Here is a 22,301-nt window from a genome sequence, read left to right on the forward strand (position 1 = left end):
TCGAAGGCTGACGACATAAGGGGAAGCGGATAACGATTCTTAACCGTTATGTCATTCAGCCCTCGATAATCCACGCAGGGGCGCAGAGTACCGTCCTTCTTCTTAACAAAGAAAAACCCCGCTCCGGCGGGAGAGGAAGAAGGCACCACGGTACCGGCGTCGAGAGAAACAGACAGATAATCCTCGAGAGCCTTACGTTCGGGAGCCGACAGAGAGTATAGTCTACCCCGAGGGGGAGTGGTCCCCGGAAGGAGATCAATACAACAATCATACGACCGGTGAGGAGGAAGAGAGTTGGCTCTGGACCGACTGAAGACCGTGCGTAGATCATGATATTCCTCCGGCACTCCTGTCAAATCACCAGGTTCCTCCTGAGTAGAGGGGACAGAAGAAACAGGAGGGATAGCAGACATTAAACACTTCACATGACAAGAAACGTTCCAGGATAGGATAGAATTACTAGACCAATTAATAGAAGGATTATGACATACTAGCCAGGGATGACCCAAAACAACAGGTGTAAAAGGTGAACGAAAAATCAAAAAGGAAATGGTCTCACTGTGGTTACCAGATACTGTGAGGGTTAAAGGTAGTGTCTCACATCTGATACTGGGGAGAGGACTACCATCTAAGGCGAACATGGGCGTGGGCTTCCCTAACTGTCTGAGAGGAATGTCATGTTTCCGAGCCCATGCTTCGTCCATAAAACAACCCTCAGCCCCAGAGTCTATCAAGGCACTGCAGGAAGCAGCCGAACCGGTCCAGCGTAGATGGACCGACAAGGTAGTACAGGATCTTGATGGAGAGACCTGAGTAGTAGCGCTCACCAGTAGCCCTCCGCTTACTGATGAGCTCTGGCCTTTTACTGGACATGACATGACAAAATGTCCAGCAGAACCGCAATAGAGGCAAAGGCGGTTGGTGATTCTCCGTTCCCTCTCCTTAGTCGAGATGCGAATACCTCCCAGCTGCATGGGCTCAGTCTCTGAGCCGATGGGAGGAGATGGTTGAGATGCGGAGAGGGGAAACACCGTTAACGCGAGCTCTCTTCCACGAGCTCGGTGACGAAGATCTACCCGTCGTTCTATGCGGATGGCGAGTGCAATCAAAGAGTCCACGCTGGAAGGAACCTCCCGGGAGAGAATCTCATCCTTAACCTCAGCGTGGAGTCCCTCCAGAAAACGAGCGAGCAACGCCGGCTCGTTCCAGTCACTGGATGCAGCAAGAGTGCGAAACTCTATAGAGTAATCCGTTATGGATCGATCACCTTGACATAGGGAAGCCAGGGCCCTGGAAGCCTCCTTCCCAAAAACTGAACGATCAAAAACCCGTATCATCTCCTCCTTAAAGTTCTGATAAACGTTAGAACACTCAGCCCTTGCCTCCCAGATAGCTGTGCCCCACTCCCGAGCACGACCAGTAAGGAGTGATATGACGTAAGCGATCCGAGCTCTCTCTCCTGAGTATGTGTAGGGCTGGAGAGAGAACACAATATCACACTGGGTGAGAAAGGAGCGACACTCAGTGGGCTGCCCAGAGTAACATGGTGGGTTATTAACCCTAGGTTCCGGAGACTCGGAAGACCAGGAAGTAGCTGGTGGCACGAGACGAAGACTCTGAAACTGTCCTGAGAGATCGGAGACATGAGCGGCCAGGGTCTCAACGGCATGACGAGCAGCAGACAATTCCTGCTCGTGTCTGCCGAGCATTGCTCCCTGGATCTCGACGGCAGTGTTGCGAGAATCCGTAGTCGCTGGGTCCATTCTTGGTCGGATTCTTCTGTTATGCTGGTGAATGAGGACCCAAAAGCGACGTAATAGAAACAGAGTCTTTATTCCAGTCTTAAACAAACAATGATTCTCCTGGATATTATCAAAGGTAAATCCAAAACAGGAAACTGAAATCCTCTCGTCAGTAGAGAGGAACGACTGGAGACGCGACCACAGACTGCAGGTCGCTTCAGGAAGGCACAGGCCGTAGCTGACATAGACACCTGCTCACACGCAGCATCTGAAGAAGGCAAAAACACGACAGGGCGGAACAAGGACACAGAACAGCAAACATCAAACAAGAATCCGACAAGGACAGAAGCGGAAAACAGAGGGAGAAATAGGGAACAGGTGTGAAAGAGTAAATGAGGTCGTTAGGAGAATGAGAAACAGCTGGGAGCAGGAACGGAACGATAGAGAGAGAGAGCGGGAGAGGGAGAGAGGGAGGAGGAGAGAGAGGGATAGAAAGAGGGAAAGAACCTAATAAGACCAGCAGAGGGAAGCACAGGGACAAGACATGATGATCAAAGACAAAACATGACACTTATAGGCACTTTAGTATTGCCAGCCTAATCTCGGGAGTTGATAAGCTTGAAGTCATTAACAGCGCTGTGCATCTCAGAATTGCTAAGAGCTGCTGTTTGAATGAATGCTTACGAGTCTGCTGCTACCTACCACCGCTCAGTCCGACTGCTCTATCAAATCATATACTTAATTATAATATAATAAACACACAGAAATAGACGCCTTTGGTCATTAATATGGTCAAATCTGGAAACTATCATTTCGAAAACAAAACGTTTATTCTTTCAGTGAAATACGGAACTGATCCGTATTTTATCGAACGGGTGGCCACCCGAAGTCTAAATATGACCAGAGGTGGGACCAGGTCATTGTTTTACAAGTCACAAGTAAGTCTCAAGTCTTAGCACTCAAGTCCCAAGTCAAGACAGGCAAGTATCAAGTCAAGTCTAAAGTCCTAAACTTTGAGTTTCGAGTCATAATGTGCTCTTCACCAAATGTAATACCATTTCATATTTTTAACAAGAGTAATAGTATATTACATTTATGCAAATCATGAATGCTTTTAAAAATATCTATATATTTATTACTTTCCAAATAAACTTTATATTTCCATGGAAATACATGGGTAGCCATGAGAAAGACACACCCCCCCAATAGTGATCGACTATCAAGGATCGCTATGGGGCGCAATAGGCTTGTACACAATCGCCCAACCTTAAAACACACACACACACACACACACACACACACACACACACACACACACACACACACACACACACACACACACACACACACACACACACACACACACACACACACACACACACTCTCTCTCTCTCTCTGTGTGGTTACAGTAGGCTAACGTATGTCAATGGTTTTAGGAACAGCAGTAACATCAGGCAGGATTTAGGCTACCAACTGCCTAGCCAGTTATAGCTCAATCTTGGGTACAATGATCACGTTCCCGCCCTGACTGACTGTGTGGAGGCTCATTTATTTAATGTTGCGTTAGCCTACATGACACACTAGTAAAGTAATAAATTATATAGCTGTCGGCTATATTAGCCACGACTTACCGTTCTTTGTGCAGCTTCAAATGTCGAACAAAGTTGGAAATTGTTGCGCCTCCGTCTGTAATTTTCTTCCTGCATGTTTTGCAAGTTGCAATCCGTTTTTTTGTTGATACAACTTCGTCTTTGTATATAATTTTGGGTATCATCTTTCCAAGGGCTCCATCTGAATTCACCCGCCGACGTTCCTCTGCACTGCCACACACAACTTTTTCTCAGCTGGCACAATTTGATTGGCTGCTGTCCGATTCAAACTGTAATCCGTTAAATGAAGAGTTGATGCGCTGCACACTTTTTTTAATAGCATCATTTTTTATATTTGGGCTTGGGGAGGGTATCAAGTCAGGTCGAGTCATAAGGTCGAGTCCCCCCACCATTTCTCCTTCACCCAAATCCAGATAGCTGATGTTCTGAAAGAGCTGCAAAATCTGGACCCTTACAAATCAGCCGGGCCAGACAATCTGGACCCTCTCTTTCTAAAATTAACCCCTATTAGTAGCCTGTTCAACGTCTTTCGTTTCTTCTGAGATTCCCAAAGATGGAAAGCTGCCGCGGTCATCCCCCTCTTCAAAGGGAGTGACACTCTAGACCCAAACTGCTACAGACCTATATCTATCCTACCCTGTCTTTCCAAGGTCTTCGAAAGCCAAGTTAACAAACAGATTACCAAATCCCACCGTACCTACTCCGCTATGCAATCTGTTTTCAGAGCTGGTCATGGGTGCACCTCAGCCACGCGCAAGGTCCTAAACGACATCATAATCGGCATCGATAAGAGACATTACTGCGCAGCCGTATTCATCGACCTGGCCAAGGCTTTCGACTCTGTCAATCACCACATTCTTATTGGCCGACTCGACGGCCTTGGTTTCTCAAATGACTGCCTCGCCTGGTTTACCAACTGCTTCTCTGATAGAGTTCAGTGTGTCAAATCGGAGGGCCTGTTGTCCGGATCTCTGGCAGTCTCTATGGGGGTGCCACAGGGTTCAATCCTCGGGCCTACTCTCTTCTCTGTATACATCAATGATGTTGCTCTTGCTGCTGGTGATTCTCTGATACACCTCTACGCAGACGACACCATTCTGTATACTTCTGGCCCCTCTTTGGACACTGTGTTAACTAACCTCCAGACGAGCTTCAATGCCATACAACTCTCCTTCCGTGGCCTCCACCTGCTCTTAAACGCAAGTAAAACTAAATGCATGCTCTTCAACCGATCACTGCCCGCACCTACTCGCCCGTCCAGCATCACTACTCTGGACGGCTTCCTATATCGCAACAAAGCATCCTTCACTCATGCTGCCAAACATACCCTCGTAAAACTGACCATCCTACCGATCCTCGACTTCGGTGATGTCATCTATAAAATAGCCTCCAACACTCTACTCAACAAACCGCTTTGTCACCAAAGCCCCATACACTACCCACCATTGCTACCTGCACGCTCTCGTTGGTTGGCCCTCGCTTCATACTCGTCGCCAAACCCACTGGCTACAGGTTATCTACAAGTCTCTGCTAGGTAAAGCCCGCCTTATCTCAGCTCACTGGTCACCATAGCAGCACCCACTCGTAAAACGCGTTCCAACAGGTATATCTCACTGGTCACCCCCAAAGCCAATTCCTCCTTTGGTCGTCTTTCCTTCCAGTTCTCTGCTGCCAATGACTGGAACGAACTTCAAAAATCTCTGAAGCTGGAAACACTTATCTCCCTCACTAGCTTTAAGCACCAGCTGTCAGAGCAGCTCACAGATTACTGCACCTGTACATAGCCCATCTATAATTTAGCCAAAACATCTACCTCTTCTCCTACTGTATTTATTTATTTATTTTGCTCCTTTGCACCCCATTATTTCTATTTCTACTTTGCACATTCTTCTACCATTCCAGTGTTTTACTTGCTATATTGTATTTACCTCGCCACCATGGCCTTTTTTTGCCTTTACCTTCCTTATCTCACCTCATTTGCTCACATTGTATATACACTTATTTTTCTACTGTATTATTGACTGTATGTTTTGTTTATTATTTATTTATTTATGTAACTCTGTGTTGTTGTATGTGTCGAATTGCTATGCTTTATCTTGGCCAGGTCGCAGTTGCAAATGAGAACTTGTTCTCAACTAGCCTACCTGGTTAAATAAAGGTGAAATAAAAAAATAAGGCTCAAGTCCAAGTCAAGTCACGAGTCATTGGTGTTAAAGTTGAGTCTGATTCGAGTCCAAGTCATGTGACTCGAGGCCACACCTCTGAATATTACTGTTACATTGCACAACCTTCAATATTATGTCATAATTATGTAAAATTGTGTTAGGAACAAATGGCCTTTCAACAGTTCACAACGAGCCAGGCGGCCCAAACTGCTGCATATACCCTGACTCTGCTTGCACCTAACGCAAGTGACACAATTTCCCTAGTTAATATTGCCTGCTAACATGAATTTATTTTAACTACATATGCAGGTTTAAAAAATATACTTGTGTATTGATTTTAAGAAAGGCATTGATGTTTATGGTTAGGTACATTATTGCAACGATTGTGCTTTTTTAACGAATGTGCTTTTGTTAAATCAAGTTGAATTAGGCTGTGATTCGATGATAAATTAACAGGCACCGCATTGATTATATGCAACGCAGAACAAGCTAGTTAACCTAGTAATAACATCAACCATGTGTAGTTAACTAGTGATTATGTGAAGATTGATTTTTTTTTTTATAAAATAAGTTTAATGCTAGCTAGCAACTTAACTTGGCTCCTTGCAGCAACAAGGTCCTTTTGATGCTGCACTCACGTAACAGGTTGTAACGGAATTCCTCCTCCTCTTCATACGAAAAGGAGGAGTGGTGATTCGACCAAGACGCAGCGTTGTAACTTGACATATTATTTATTAAACAAAACCGAAAACAGTCCCGTGTGGCGCAACATACACAGACACAGGAGACAACCACCCACAACAATCAATGTGAAAACACCTACCTTAATATGACTCTCAATCAGAGGAAATGAAAACCACCTGCCTCTAATTGAGAGCCATATCAGGTCACCCTTAAACCAACATAGAAACACAAAACAGACTGCCCACCCAAACTCACGTCCTGACCAACTAACACATACAAAACTAACAGAAAACAGGTCAGGAACGTGACATAACCCCCCCCTTAAGGTGCGAACTCCGGGCGCACCAGCACAAAGTCTAGGGGAGGGTCTGGGTGGGCATCTGACCACGGTGGTGGCTCAGGCTCTGGGCGAGGTCCCCACCCCACCATAGTCAATCCCAGCTTACGTCTCCCCCTCCGACTGACCACCCTCCTATTACACCCACTTAATTTACAGGATAACATGAAAATAAGGGGCAGCACCGGGACCAGGGGCAGCACCGGGATAAGGTAGCTCAGGACAGAGAGGTAGGTCAGGATAGAGAGGTAGCTCAGGATAGAGGGGCAACTCCGGGCTGAAGGGCAGCTCCGGACAGAGAGACAGCTCTGGACTGAGGGGCAGTTCAGGATTAATGGCAGCTCTGGGCTGAGGGGCAGCTCATGGCTGGCTGACGGCTCTGGACGCTCATGGCTGGCTGACGGCTCTGGACGCTCATGGCTGGCTGACGGCTCTGGACGCTCATGGCTGGCTGACGGCTCTGGACGCTCATGGCTGGCTGACGGCTCTCGACGCTCATGGCTGGCTGACGGCTCTCGACGCTCATGGCTAGCTGACGGCTCTGGACGCTCATGGCTGGCTGACGGCTCTGGACGCTCATGGCTGGCTGACGGCTCTGGACACTCATGGCTGGCTGACGGCTCTGGACACTCATGGCTGGCTGACGGCTCTCGACGCTCATGGCTGGCTGACGGCTCACGACGCTCATGGCTGGCTGACGGCTCACGACGCTCATGGCTGGCTGACGGCTCTCGACGCTCATGGCTGGCTGACGGCTCTCGACGCTCATGGCTAGCTGAGGAGACGGATGGCTCAGATGGCGCTGGGGAGACGGATGGCTCTGGCTGGATGAGGCGCACTGTAGGCCTGTTGCGTGGTGCCGGAACTGGAGGCACCGGGCTAAGGACACGCACCTTCAGGCTAGTGCGGGGAGCAGGGACAGGGCACACTGGACTCTCAAAACGCACTATGGACCTGGTGCGTGGTACCGGCACTGGTGGCACCGGGCTGAGGGCACGCACATCAGGACGAGTACGGGGAGAAGGAACAGTGTGTACAGGGCTCTGGAGACGCACAGGTGGCTTAGTGCGTGGTGCCGGAACTGGAGGCACTGGGCTGGAGACACGCATCATAGGGAGAGTGCGTGGAGGAGGAACAGGGCTCTGGAAACGCACTGGAAGCCTGGTGCGTGGAGTAGACACTGGTGGTACTGGGCTGGGGCGGGGAGGTAGCGCCGGAAATACCGGACCGTGCAGGCGTACTGGCTCCCTTGAGCACTGAGCCTGCCCAACCTTACCTGGTTGAATGCTCCCCGTCGCCCGACCAGTGCGGGGAGGTGGAATAACCCGCACCGGGCTATGTAGGCGAACCGGGGACACCATGCGTAAGGCTGGTGCCATGTAAGCCGGCCCAAGGAGACGCACTGGTGGCCAGATATGTAGAGCCGGCTTCATGGCACTTGGCTCAATGCTCAATCTAGCCCTACCAGTGCGGGGAGGTGGAATAACCCGCACCGGGCTATGCACACGTACAGGAGACACCGTGCGCTCTACTGCGTAACACAGTGTCTGCCCGTACTCCCGCTCTCCACGGTTAGCCTGGGAAGTGGTCGCAGGTCTCCTACCTGCCCTTGGCCCACTACCTCTTAGCCCCCCCCCAAGAAATTTTTGGGTAGTACTCACGGGCTTTTCGGGCTTCCGTGCTAGACGGGTCCCCTCATAACGCCGGTTCCTCTCTCCGGTTTCCTCCGCTCTCCGAGCTGCCTCCAGCTGTTCCCATGGGAGGCGATCCTTACCAGCCAGAATCTCCTCCCATGTGTAGCAACCCTTGCCGTCCAAAATATCCTCCCATGTCCATTCCTCCTTCTTGCGCTGTCCCTTCCTCCCGTTACACCGCTGCTTGATCTTTTGTTGGTGGGTGGTTCTGTAACGGAATTCCTCCTCCTCTTCATACGAAAAGGAGGAGTGGTGATTCGACCAAGACGCAGCGTTGTAACTTGACATATTATTTATTAAACAAAACCGAAAACAGTCCCGTGTGGCGCAACATACACAGACACAGGAGACAACCACCCACAACAATCAATGTGAAAACACCTACCTTAATATGGCTCTCAATCAGAGGAAATGAAAACCACCTGCCTCTAATTGAGAGCCATATCAGGTCACCCTTAAACCAACATAGAAACACAAAACAGACTGCCCACCCAAACTCACGTCCTGACCAACTAACACATACAAAACTAACAGAAAACAGGTCAGGAACGTGACACAGGTGGTCAGCCTGCCACGCAGTCTCCTCGTGGATTGCAATGTAATCGGCGTCCAAAAAGGCTGATTACGGATTGTTATGAAAACTTGAAATCGGCCCTAATTGATCAGCCATGCCGATTAATCGGTCGACCTCTAGTCTCTAGTCCTCAGAAACATTGTTAACTTAAAGTTGCAATATGTAACTTTTTGAGAGACCTGACAAAATTCATATAGAAATGTGAGTTATAGATCTGTCATTCTCATCGAAAGCAAGTCTAAGATGTGGTAGATCTGTTCTATGTGCGCTATTTCTATGCTATTTCTATCATTTTTGGTCTTTTATTTTTGGTTTTGTACACCAGCTTCAAACAGCTGAAAATACAATATCTGGGGTTATGGAAAATATATTTTACAGCGGTTTAGATGGTACAATGATTCTCCACACTATATTTGCTTGTTTTGTCTGAAATTAGGTGAACTATTAGAATTTTAGCAGCCAGGAAATGGCGGAGCGATTTCTACATAGTGCATCTTTAATAAGTGATTGGTAGTTAATAAATGTGGTGTTAAGTGGGAGCATCGCCGCTGTACCTTGTTATAGGTTCTCTGCCTATCTTTATGCCATGGCACGGTAACCACAAGCCTGTCTGCTACACTAATTGAATGCCCATGACAAAAATATAGAGATCTAAAATAGCAACCTTAAATATACAGTAGGGCAGATAGAATAGCGATGCCCAGCCCATGTTGTTCAACCGCTAGTTGCTAGTTTGGGGAAATGTAACACTGGGCACTTTTTAAGTTTTATTTAGCTTACCCAATCCCCTCTCTGGTTCTCTTTGTGAGAGGAGAGCCAACCAAGTTGTTTTCCAGTATTCTATGGGCATCAGCTGGGGGACTTGTCGTGTCCAAATATTTATATTCATTCATTTGTCACAGAGGTTTTTTGTGAATGAAGAAAACTGAAATGATACTGTATCACATTCTGAAGAATGTGGTAATACCCTAACATGTGTGGAATCTTATTCGTGCTTGACATCAAGGCTATAACATTACATTGCCAGTTGTAGTGACTTTGAAAGCATTGAGGGTCATTTTAAGAAAGTCTTTAAGGCTTCTCTCCTCTGTTGGTGTTCCAAGTGTTTGAAGATGAAACTCAGGACCATTGCGCATTTGTCCCCTGTGTGTGTGTGTGTGTGTGTGTGTGTGTGCTTGTGTGTTCGTGCTTGTGCCCCCTCAGGAATAATCACTCCCTAATGAAGCGTGACTCTCTGCTGAGATTAAGGAAATGTTTTTACATGAACTCAGGAATGTTAGGAAAATGGAAAAAGTCGGGACAGTTTACCATTTCCCCATCCCCCTCTCTCTCTCTAAAGTACCACACTGCTCTACTGAAACAGCCACCTGTTCACCAGTTCAGATGGACTTGACTATTCTTTTCAGGCTCTGTGTTATTCTGTGTAAATGGGCTACAGGTAGTACTTGGTTGCAGGCGACACTAGTATCATTGTCTGTAGATGCTCAAGCTCAGCATTTCAGTGTGTTGTAGCGTTCCAGCTCAAAGGGTGCCTGCTGAGGTTCTGGTTGCTAAGGTTCTGGTTGTATTCTGTGTAACAGCAGCAGACCAGTTTTATGGCCACTGGCTTTGCCCTGTGTTTAGTCTGAGTGATGTTCTCTCCATGTGCACTGTGTGTGTACGTGTACGACTGGAGTGACGCTTGGTGGTGTGGAGACGACTGCTTGTCCACTTGCTTTTCTCTTTCTCTTTCTGTCTCTCACTCGCACACTCTCTTTCTCTCTCTCTGTACTGTCTTACCACTGTGTGATGAACATGCCCCTCTTGCTCAAGTGCGCTGTTGGTATGACACCTTCTCTAGGCCGCTAGCAGATGAATACACCAGGTTCTCACTCTCTGTTCTTTCCGTTTCCCTGCAGACCTTACCCAGTCTCTATTGTCAAATTAAGCAATGACAACATTTTATATAATATGATTTTTAATGACCACAACTCTAAACATTTCTGCGTTACTGTCCAAACACACACAGTATGACCCAGCCCACCTTATTTATCCTACAGCAGAGGAGATTTTTATAAAAAAAATTAAACAATGCAAGTTTTTTTGTAGAGTAGCTCAAGTCATACTGCTGCCTGCCAACCTAAATAATGAGGAACATAGAGAAACATCCAATAAAACTGTCAGGCAGCCTACCTCTAAACACAACTTTATGTAACTGCCCTTTAGTTCTGCCTGTCAATCATATAAAAACGTGATCATTTTGTGTCTGTCACCTCAACTCTCATCTTCACAAGAGGAGACTAAATAAAATACCACCATAGTAACACAAGTGCTACTTTGACATACTGTTGTGGACTAATTATCAAACTGCCTTGCGGTAGTGTGTCACGCCCTGACCTTAGAGAGCTTTTTTTATGTCTCTATTTGGTTTGGTCAGGGTGTGATTTGGGGTGGGCATTCTATGTTCTTTAGTTCTATTATTTGTATTTCTATGTTTTGGCCAGGTATGGCTCTCAATCAGGGACAGCTGTCTATCGTTGTCTCTGATTGGGAACCATACTTAGGTAGCCCTTTTCCCTCCTTTCTGTGTGGGAAGTTGTCTTTGTTTGTGGCACTATAGCCTTAAGCTTCACAGTCGTTTTTGTATTGTTTATTGTTTTTGTCGGCGTCATCCTAATAAAAAGGAATATGTACGCTCACCACGCTGCGCTTTGGTCCTCTTCATTCGACGGCCGTGACATAGTGTAGCAGAATTGTAACCAATACTACAGAAAAACAATTTAAATTACAGTAACAGATTGACAGTAACTATGGTAGGTTCTCAGGGGGGGAACTCTGAGGTAGTTCTGTTGGAATGTGTTCCTTCTCTGTGGAAAGCAAACTTCATCATCCAAAACGGTCACCTCAGTCTGAAAATGTGCTCACAGCACAGGTGAGGTGGTGAACACTCGCGTACAAATCAGGTCAAATCAAATTGTATTTGTCACATGCGCCGAATACAACCTTAAGTCGAAATGCTTACTTACAAGCCCTTAACCAACAATGCAGTTTTAAGAAAAATACGTGTTAAGTAAAAAATAGATAAGTAAAAAAGTATAAATAAAAGTAACAAATAATTAAAGAGCAGCAGTAAAATAACAATAGCGAGGCGATATACAGGGGGTACCGGTACAGAGTCGATGTGCGGGGGCACCGGTTAGTTGAGGTAATTGAGGTAATATACAGGGTAATTCCACGATAATAGAATGATACGGGGACTCAGATTTTTCTATGTAAACGTATGCCAAACAAAAATCATTGATTATAAAAGTTAAACAAACTATACAACTCCATGCACTATTACTTTCAACAATTTCCCCATAACATTTTACAAATATACATTTAGCATCAGGGGTCTCTGATCTGTACTATACAGAAATGCATAATTCTTAATCTCATTCTCTTCATGGTGGTGTATCCTGAATAGGTACACAAAGGTAGACAAATGGTACATCCTCCTTTGCATTTTGGGGTATTATTCTACACACTGTCTATTATTCTAATAAGCTACACCCCCAGTACAGCACCGTAGAGTACAGTGCAGCACAGTATGGTAGAGTATAGAAGAGTTCAGTATAGTTCAGTATGGTAAAGTACAATAGAGTATAGTTCAGTACAGTAAATTATACTGCACTCTACTCTAGCGTGTGCAACTGTACTGCTCGCTTCAAGGCAAGCAACACTGAAGCATGCATGAGAACACCAGCTGTTCCAGACGACTGTGTTATCACGCTCTCCGTATCCGATGTGAGCAAGACCAATAAACAGGTGGTTCACATTCACAATGCCGCAGGGCCAGACGGATTACCAGAACATGTACTCCGAGCATGCGCGGACCAACAGGCAAGTGTCTTCACTGACATTATCAACCTCTCCTTGACTGAGTCTGTAATACCTACATTTTTCAATCAGACCACCATAGTCCCTGTGCCCAAGAAAGCAAAGGTAACCTGCCTAAATGACTACCACCCCGTAGCACTCACGTCAGTGACTCACATCAACATCATCATCCTGGAAACTCTAGACCCACTCCAATTCGCAAACCACCCCAACAGATCTACAGATGTCTCAATCTCAATCGCACTTTCCCACCTGGACGAAAGGAACACCTATGTGAGAATGCTGTTCATTAACTATAGATCAGCGTTAGTGCCCACAAAGCTCATCACTAAGCTAAGGACCCTGGGACTAAACACCTCCCACTGCAACAGAATCCTGGACTTCCTGTCGGGCCACCCCCAGGTGGTAAGGATCGGAAACAATACACCTGCCATGCTGATCCTCAACACCGGGGCCCCTCAGGGGTGCGTGCTTAGTCCCCTCCTGTAGTTCCTGTTCACCCACGACTGCATGGCCAAGCACGACTCCAATACCATCATTAAGTTTGCTGACGACACAAGTACTGATCACCGACAACAATGAGACAGCCTATAGGGGGGAGGTCAGAGACCTGGCAGTGTGGGGCCAGGAAAACCACTTTTCCCTCAATGTGAGCAAGACAAAGGAGCTGATCGTGGACTACAGGAAAAGGAAGGCCGAACAGGCCCCCATTAACATCAACGGGGCTATAGTGGAGGGGTTCGAGAGTTTCAAGAACAAACTATCATGGTCCAAACACACCAAGACAGTCGTAATGAGGGCACGACAACATATTTTTCACATCGGGAGACTGGAAAGATTTGTCATGGGTCCCCAGATCGTCAAAAAGTTTTACAGCTGCACCATCGAGAGCATCCTGATCGGTTGCATCACATCCTGGTATGGCAACTGCTCGGCACCCGACCATAAGGCGCTACAGAGGGTAGTGCGTAAGGCCCATTACGTCACTGGGGCTAAGCTTCCTACCATCCAGGACCTCTATACTAGGCGGTGTCAGAGGAAGACTGTACATTGACTCGGTACCGGTACCCCCTCAATATTGTTTTTTTATTTTTTTAAATTATTTCGTTTATTTAGTAAATATTTTCTTAACCAACATTGCAGTTCAAGAAATAGAGTTAAGGGCTTGTAAGTAAGCATTTCACGGTAAGGTCTACTACTATTCATGATACATTCGCAAAACTCATTGGATTGTTAAATTGTGAAAAACTGAGTTTAAATGTATTTGGCTAAGGTGTATGTAAATTTCCAACTTCAACTGTACCTTCTATTCTAATACAGTTGTGATACAGTACAGGTGAGCAGATAGGATTTGAGTAATCAAGGAAAGGCAAAGTGAGACAAAGCCCTAGTAGCCATCTTGTGGTTATGTCTCTCGCCCTGAGAACTAAAGTACTGTTATCCTAGCCCAACCAATATGTAGAATAATGGACACTGCTTTGTGGGTATGAATAGCTGTTGAAAACCAGGGTTGTATCCTTTTTATTTATTTATTTATTTATCCTTTATTTAACTAGGTAAGTCAGTTAAAACTTCTTATGGCTGCAATCCCGTTAACGGGATGATACAACAACAGCCAGTGAAAGTGCAGGGAGCCAAATTCAAACAACAGAAATCTCATAATTAAAATTCCTCAAACATACATGTATGTATCTTATACCATTTTAAAGGTAATCTTGTTGTTAATCCCACCTAACTGTCCGATTTCAAATAGGCTTTACAGCGAAAGCACCACAAACGATTATGTTAGGTCACCGCAAAATCACAGAAAAACACAGCCATTTTTCCAGCCAAAGACAGGAGTCACAAAAAGCAGAAGAGATAAAATTAATCACTAACCTTTGATGATCTTCATCAGATGACACTCATAGGACTTCATGTTACACAATACATATATGTTTTGTTCGATAAAGTTCATATTTATATCCAAAAGCCTCAGTTTACATTGGCGCCTTCTTCAGAAATGCCTCCAACATATCCGGAGAAATTGCAGAGAGCCACGTCAAATAACATAAATACTCATCATAAACTTTGATGAAAGATACATTTTTTACATAGAATTAAAGATACACTTGTTCTTAATGCAACCGCTGTGTCAGATTTCAAAAAGCTTTACGGCAAAAGCACAATATTCAATAATCTGAGAACAGTGTTCAGCCACAAAAGGAGTTTGTACAGTTACCCGCCAAATTGTGCAGTCAACAAAACTCATAAATAGTATTATAAATCTTCACTTACCTTTGCTGATCTTCGTCGGAATGCACTCCCAGGACTCCCACTTCCACAAGAAATGTTTGTTTTGTTCGGTAATGTCCATCATTTATGTCCAAATAGCTATTTTTCTTAGCGTGTTTGGTAAACCAATCCAAACCCTAACCAGGACGACGCTGGGCCAATTGTGCGCCGCCCTATGGCTGATCCTAAGTCAGCCATACTGGTATTTCTTTTTTTGTCTTGTTTCATCCCTGCAGCTCCCCGACGGGCTCGGGAGAGGCGAAGGTGGAGTAGTGCGTCCTCCGCCTAACCACGCGCCAGCTTAAAATGTGTTGGAGGAAACACTGTTCAACTGGCACCCGGCCCGTCACAAGAAATCGCTAGAGCGCGATGAGCTTAGTAAAACCCCACCAGCCAAAACCTCCCCTAACGACATTGGGCCAATTCTGTGCCGTCCTATGGGACTCCCGGCCACAGCCCAGGAATGAACCCGGGTCTGTAGTAATGCCTCTAGCACTGTGATGCAGTTGCTTAGACCTCTGCGCCACTCGGGAGGACTATTTAAAAAAATATATATTATTATGAGTCCCTCCAGGATTTCGCAAAACATTTTTGTGATTTCTGCAGCCACAGATGCTTGATTTTGCAGTAGCTTTTCTGAAATTCTGCCATACATTTTGCAAGGTTTTTTTTTCACGTTCATTTCATATAAAGCCTTAAAAAGTAATATGTGCTCAGTTTTAGGACGATTTTAAGCGGGATACAATTAGAAACATTTAAAGTGCTCAATTTTGTTTATTTTCCTAAACAAACAGCTCTAAACAAAAACAAGGGGTGGAAGCTAGCTCAGAGTTCCAACATAAAAAAAATGCATGCCCCCATAATCTGTAGGTACTAAAAAATATTAAACTAGGACAAAAGAAACACCTGTGGTCCAATCTGTAATTAAGACATAATATATAAGTTCATCTTTCATGAAAACAATTAGACAAATCTTTTGGGCTGTTTCTTTTTTTTTAACAAACACATCTTTTTCTGCACATAACGAGAGGTGGGGGTGACCAAGGTCCTAGCTCATCTAGGCCTATATCTCAGTGTAATCATCCATTTCATCCTCCGTTTCATCCTCCCTATCCTCCTCCATATCATTTGCTCCACTGTGGAGTCGTCGGTTGTGGTACATGAAGACCAAGGCTCGTAGGTTGTCGTTGGAGGTTGATCGCCTACGGCTGGACAACACAAGCTCGTCGATACTGTTGCTTCGCTCAGCATCAGCTGAGTTTGAGACTGCATCTTTGTAACGTTTGGCCAGGGTGCTCAGCACAGGAAGTCTCTCTTGATGTCCATCCCAGAAGATATCCAAATCCACCACCCCACTCACTGTGGCTCTAAGTGCTGCTGGTCCTACATTGGTCAAGTAGGCATCCAGTTCATCTCGTGGCACCTTACTGAAGCCTGTAATAGCCTTCTAGCTGGACACTCTGTCATCCATGAACGCAATGTGACGTGGATCAAACACCCTAACTTCTTGGAGGAGCTCCAGGGCAGGCTGACTATCTGACAGTTTGCCATGGAGTTTTTCCTCTGCATTGCTGTATGCCTCTTCAACGGTGCTCAAGATTTTTGTTTTCACAGCAAAGGGTACGTCGTCAACTGCGTCAAAGCAGTGTGAACAAGCCTCCTACTGTAGTTCTTTGACGGCTGCAATGTTCATCTGCAAGTCCTCTAAATAGTGAAAGGTCTTTGTTGTCACGGGCGTCTGCTCTGGAAGATGTCGAGAAGCTGCAGGACGACTTTGAACATGTCTGCCATGATGTTCAGCTGAATCTGCAGCGACTGAACCTGCTCTTGGTCTTGTAGCATCTCATGGGAGTTTCTCTACAGACTGTTGGGGCACCTCGGGCCACACACCTGTGAATGACAAGGAATAAAAAAGAGGAACAAAAGAAATATGACTTATACTCACTGTGAAATGCCATCACAGCTTTCAAAAAATGTATGCCACTTTTTTCTGCATAATTACAATGATATAAATGACAATGACTTAAGCAATTGTAGAAGGCAAGTATATTTAAATCATACCTGTATTTCCATCTTTATGAACCCCTTGTAGAGGCCAAACAGCTGTGAGTGGTACTGCACTGCTGAGAACCATGAGATCCAGTGTGTTGCACATGGATTGGGAGCCATAGTTGCTCTCTTCCGTCCTGCCAGTTTGGTGGTGAGGAAGGTAAAGGTATCTTATTCTGCGTGCTGGTAAAACATCTGCGAAAAACGTAGCGTAAATGCATCCAGCTGATCAAAAGTTTTGCAGAGAGCAATCCTTATCAGATTCATGATGGGAACCATGCATGTTATGTGCCGGGAGATGGGGAACAACGACTGAAGTGCAGCTCTGTCGGCTTTCTTCATGTACGCAGTATTGTCTGTGTCAAAGACAATGACGTCATCATTGGTGATATTGTCGTCACGTAGACGTTTCACCACCGCCGTGGAAACTGTTGAATGGTTGCACTGCCCCAGAAACACTGTCTCTGTCGAGGTAGGCAAGAATTCTCTCCGAGGTATCCTTTTCAAGTGATGCGATGATGTTTAGTACACATCTTCCTTCAACCTCTGGAGTTTCATCGAAGATGACTGCCACTGGCTTCCCTGCAAGATGTTGCTTGAGTTCTTCCCTTCACCTTCAGGTAGACATCTCCCAAGTACTTTTCCTGTTGCTGGTGGTATCCATGGATGGCACCTCCATTGATGACTTTCTCCTTCAAAAACTGCCTCATGGAGGGGTGATCACTTTCGGAAAGGGGCATGTTGACTGCTGTGCAAGTGCGTACCCAATCTTCACAGATCTGAAAAATAACAATTGCACCAATTAATTAGATAAAATATATATATCCGTGTGTCATAATCCACTCACACACACCTCTCCTCTCCATCAGGCTTGGGGCTTGCTATCAACACGAGATGCACCTGTCACACCCCGATCTATTTCACCCGTCTTGTGCTTGTCTCCACCCCCCACCAGGTGTCTCCCATTTGTCCCCATTATCCCCTGTGTATTTATACCAGTGTTTTCTGTTTGTCTGTTGCCAGTTTGTCTTGTCAGCGTGTTTACCCGTTTTCGAGTCTGTCTAGTCTTCCCGGGTTCTGAGCCTGCCTGTCGTTCTGTACCTCATTGACTCTACCCTAAATTACTGAACTCTGCCTGCCCTTGACCTGCCCTGGCCTGTCCCCTTGTATAATAAATATTCCAGTGTTTAACACTTTTTGGGTTATTACATGATTCCATATGTGTTATTTCTTAGTGCTGATGTCTTCACTATTATTCTACAATGTAGAAAAAAGAAAAACACTGGAATGAGTGGGTGTGTCCAAACCTTTGACCAGTACTGCATATTTGAGGAAAGAAGCACCTTGCACTTGCTTGTATATAAAATAGGCTACATCGTTTACACATTGAACTGGCAGGGAAGTTTGAATGGCGAGAGCTTCTCTGGTGTGATGTGATCCCATTGGCAGGTGGTAAAAATGCATTAAAGGCGAAACCTCTGTGTTCCCCGCCCCCAATGTTTATGTTTACAATCAAATTTATTAGGCCAATGTTACAATGCCCAATGTTAGAATGCTCAATGTTAGAATGTTTCCAATCAAATATATGTCTTAAGTTTTCCTATCAGTCTAATGTGCATAAACATTGTGATTTGATAACAGCTGTAATGGTTATCCAATCACGTTCAAATCCTCTGTTCTCCTCAAGCTCATTGATGATAGAATGTCTCTTTGGCAAATGACAGTAGTGGCAAGTGGAATGTAATAACTGAACCGAGAAGGCAACCAGGCTAGATCCGATTCTCTCTCATCTCTAACAAGTTTTGGGTCGGATCTGGTCCACCTCGAATCAGGTATAGATGTTGTTTTTAATGACTAGGTCCTGTCGGGGTCGGGTAAGAATTGAATGTGTCCAATACGGTTCGGGTCTCGTTTTTTGGACCCGAGAAGACCTCAACTTGACTACTATGAATTCCGATTGTAGCCAATTTAGTTGCAGTCATTCTGTTACAGATTATGGGGCAATTCTGTTACCGATTTGTTTACAGAATGACGCGTTTTAATTACTTAATAAATCATAAACCAAATGACCAGTAAAAACACTATAGGTAATTGTAACGACTCTCGTCGGTGGAAAGAGAGGAGGACCAAAGCGCAGCGTGGTACGTTTCCATATTTATTGAAACACTTTTTTCAATACGAACAAAAAACAATAAACAGACGAAAACCGACGAAGCTACTGTCCTGAACTAGAGAACATAAAACACATGAACGCACGAACAGGAACAATCACCCACAAACCAACAGTGAAAACGGGCTACCTTAATATGGTTCCCAATCAGAGACAATGACAAACACCTGCCTCTGATTGAGAACCATATTAGGCCAAACAACAAACCCAACATAGAAACACAAAACATAGAATGCCCACCCAGCTCACGTCCTGACCAACTAAACAAAGACTAAACAAAGGAAATAAGGTCAGGAACGTGACAGTAATTGATAGGTCTACCTTTACTTGTTACTTCTGTGAACTTTAATTATCCTTCCTCATTAAAAATAACATTTTTTAAATATCAAGACACTTTACAATATTTCATAAAATTACAGGAGGCAAATAATTTCTGCAGAACTAAATATAAATGTTGATATTAGTTGGCAGGGGTCTTTTCTTCAACATTATTGTGTTTTGATATACTGTATTTCTAATGCATTTTAAGACTTTTTCTGCTATATTTTTTCTAAGACCCCCTTTTCAATCCGTTCGACCAGAAATCAAAGCCTTTGCTTATTTCACATTTTTAGGATTTTTTTATTTATACGTATATGCCTTTATTTCTTAAAAATAGCTTTAATTTGACACCATATTTTATTTGCTCCTATGAACCTCACATGTTAGTGCTTATGGAGCTTTTTATATGGAAATGCGCTCCACACACACACACACACACACACACACACACACACACACACACACACACACACACACACACACACACACACACACACACACACTGAAAATGTACACAAATAAAGCATACAGCGCACACACGCACGCATACATATTATCACCTGGGTCTGGAAATGTACTGCTATACTCTTAAGACTCAGTTGGTCTCTCATTTCAGGTGGGTGATGGGATTTACTTAAAGCCTGGCTCCTTTGACAGACAGAGGGACTTGCCTCCTCCAATCGTCTCTCAATAAGAGCTTAAAACATAGAACTGCCCATTTTAAAGTTACAAGACAATGAACTCATTTACCTGCTAAGTATTATCCACTCTGTTCACTAACCTCTGAACAAAGGAACCACAAAACCCCCTGCTTAAACCTCCTTCCATAGTACGGTACATCCAAGCCCTCTTTTTATGCTGAATAAAGCCACTTTTATCCAGATCTTTTAACAAGACATCTTGAGTGCTGCAGAACTTTAGTCCAAAGTTAACAACACTTCCTCTAAAGACACACAAACTCCTCTACTTCCAAGAAGCCATACTGTATTGATTGTAGGACAGAGGGTCATGTCCCTAATCTCACCCAATTGGTCCAGAGAGACCAGTGGTGTGTCTGGCTCTACCTGACAGTTGAGAGAGTGGGTGTTTGTCTGTCTCTGATCTGTAAGACCAAAAGCTCCGCCCTCTTCAGTCAGAAATGCTGAACGTAGAAGTGGCTCTTGACCACAGATCTAAGATCTACTCCCTATCATATCCATAACTACTAGGGGTATGAAGACAATTCTGACCCTGTATCAGTGTTTAAGGACAACTTATACCCTACTCTGTCAGAAACATCCCACTGCAATTGCATTACCTAAGATTACAGTGAATGTAGGAATGTAAGCTGATTTTCGGTTGAATTGGGCCAACTTCCCGCCATAGAGGCATAATAAGAGGTCAAAGGTCATCTCAGAGCTCAGTATAAACTCTGGGTGAAGTGAACTGGTTGATTCTACCACTGAAGAAGCAGACATATTTTCTGCCAATACTGCCAATACTGATCTGTAACACTCAAGCATGTACCCACACACACACTCGCACACACACACACACACACACACACAATCCACCACTATTGCTGCGACCCTTTAAAAGACATCAAGATTTCTCTGGCCTGGTTTTACTGGCCCTGATCCAGGTTGTGTAGCGTTTCCACTGGCCTGGTCCAGACTGGCCTGGCCCAGAACCACTACAGTCAGTCAGTCCACATCAGTACACAACAGTCCTTCATGCATGCGTGGGCTGGATCAGGGACTAGCACTGGCTCTGTCTGGTGCCAGCTGGACAGCTCTCGCCTGTAAATACATTTATCACTCGACAGCAAATTGTACAAATTCTTCACGCAAATTCTCACCCCTTGATTTGGTCAAGCCTAAGCAATGTCTAATGTTTCTCACTGTTTCTTACCGTGTCTCTATTTACTGCTCTGTCTCAATTTTTGTATATGTCTTTCCTCCTCAGTGAACCTCTCTCTTCCACTCTTTTTCTCTCTTTCTCTGGTGTCCTCTGTCGGCAGTGTGTGTTAATGTCTTCCTTGTGAAGTATTTCCTGGACAAGACAGTGCAGTAGCCTCCGGATCAGATGTGAAGTCTGTACAGGACTCTGATCCCACGCCAGTCACCCAGAGTACACTGACCACGCTGGCATTTGTTACACGCTCTCAGTCACTCACTTACTCAATCACTCACTCACTCACTCACTCACTCACTCACTCACTCACTCACTCACTCACTCACTCACTCACTCACTCACTCACTCACTCACTCACACACGCACCTATACAACAGCACAGCATCCCATTTCACTTACGTACACTATTATTTGTACAGTGAAGGTCATTGTCAGTCACGCAGAGACATAGTCACACACACACACACACACACACACACACACACACACACACACACACACACACACACACACACACACACATACATACACTGGTTGACTTGGCTGTGTTTACGGCCAGCTGGAGAACAGCGACTGTCTCTAATCACTACATGCAGTTCCATTACACGCCCAGCCAGAGGATTACAAAACCATTGCCTGGAACTGCTGCACTGAATCCTCAGCATCCTTTTGCCCTCTCTCTCTCTGTGTGTGTGCGTGCGTGCATGCTTGCATATGTACGGCTTCATAACCGAACGAGTATGTGTCGTTTTTATTTGCGCGTCCATTCGATGCGTGAGGAATCTCGGCTCGACCTCACACCCCACGTCCAGCGCGAATATGTGGCTGCGTAGGCTTGCTAATTACCGTGCGAGCTGACTATGAGCTCTCGTCATTTGTCAAAATGACAGTATGAAAGCGGTCATGAGCTGTCACAGTTAAGTTTTATTG

The 22,301-nt window shown here is 45.1% G+C and overlaps 1 protein-coding gene and 1 long non-coding RNA gene across 2 annotated transcripts in view; one reads left to right on the forward strand and one right to left on the reverse strand.

Annotated features, from left to right (window-relative positions):
- The window catches only part of usta (uronyl 2-sulfotransferase a), a 181,335-nt gene that overhangs the window by 40,456 nt on the left and 118,578 nt on the right, over positions 1-22,301 (forward strand). The gene's annotated exons all lie outside the window — the stretch shown is intronic.
- Positions 15,740-21,792, reverse strand: LOC139556659 (uncharacterized). The gene is made up of 3 exons (XR_011671161.1): positions 21,369-21,792; positions 17,000-17,766; positions 15,740-16,828 (listed from the first exon to the last, which is right to left on the reverse strand). It is a non-coding gene; the product is annotated as an uncharacterized lncRNA (long non-coding RNA).

This window comes from Salvelinus alpinus, chromosome 27, assembly GCF_045679555.1.
Source record: "Salvelinus alpinus chromosome 27, SLU_Salpinus.1, whole genome shotgun sequence".
NCBI lineage: Eukaryota > Metazoa > Chordata > Actinopteri > Salmoniformes > Salmonidae > Salvelinus > Salvelinus alpinus.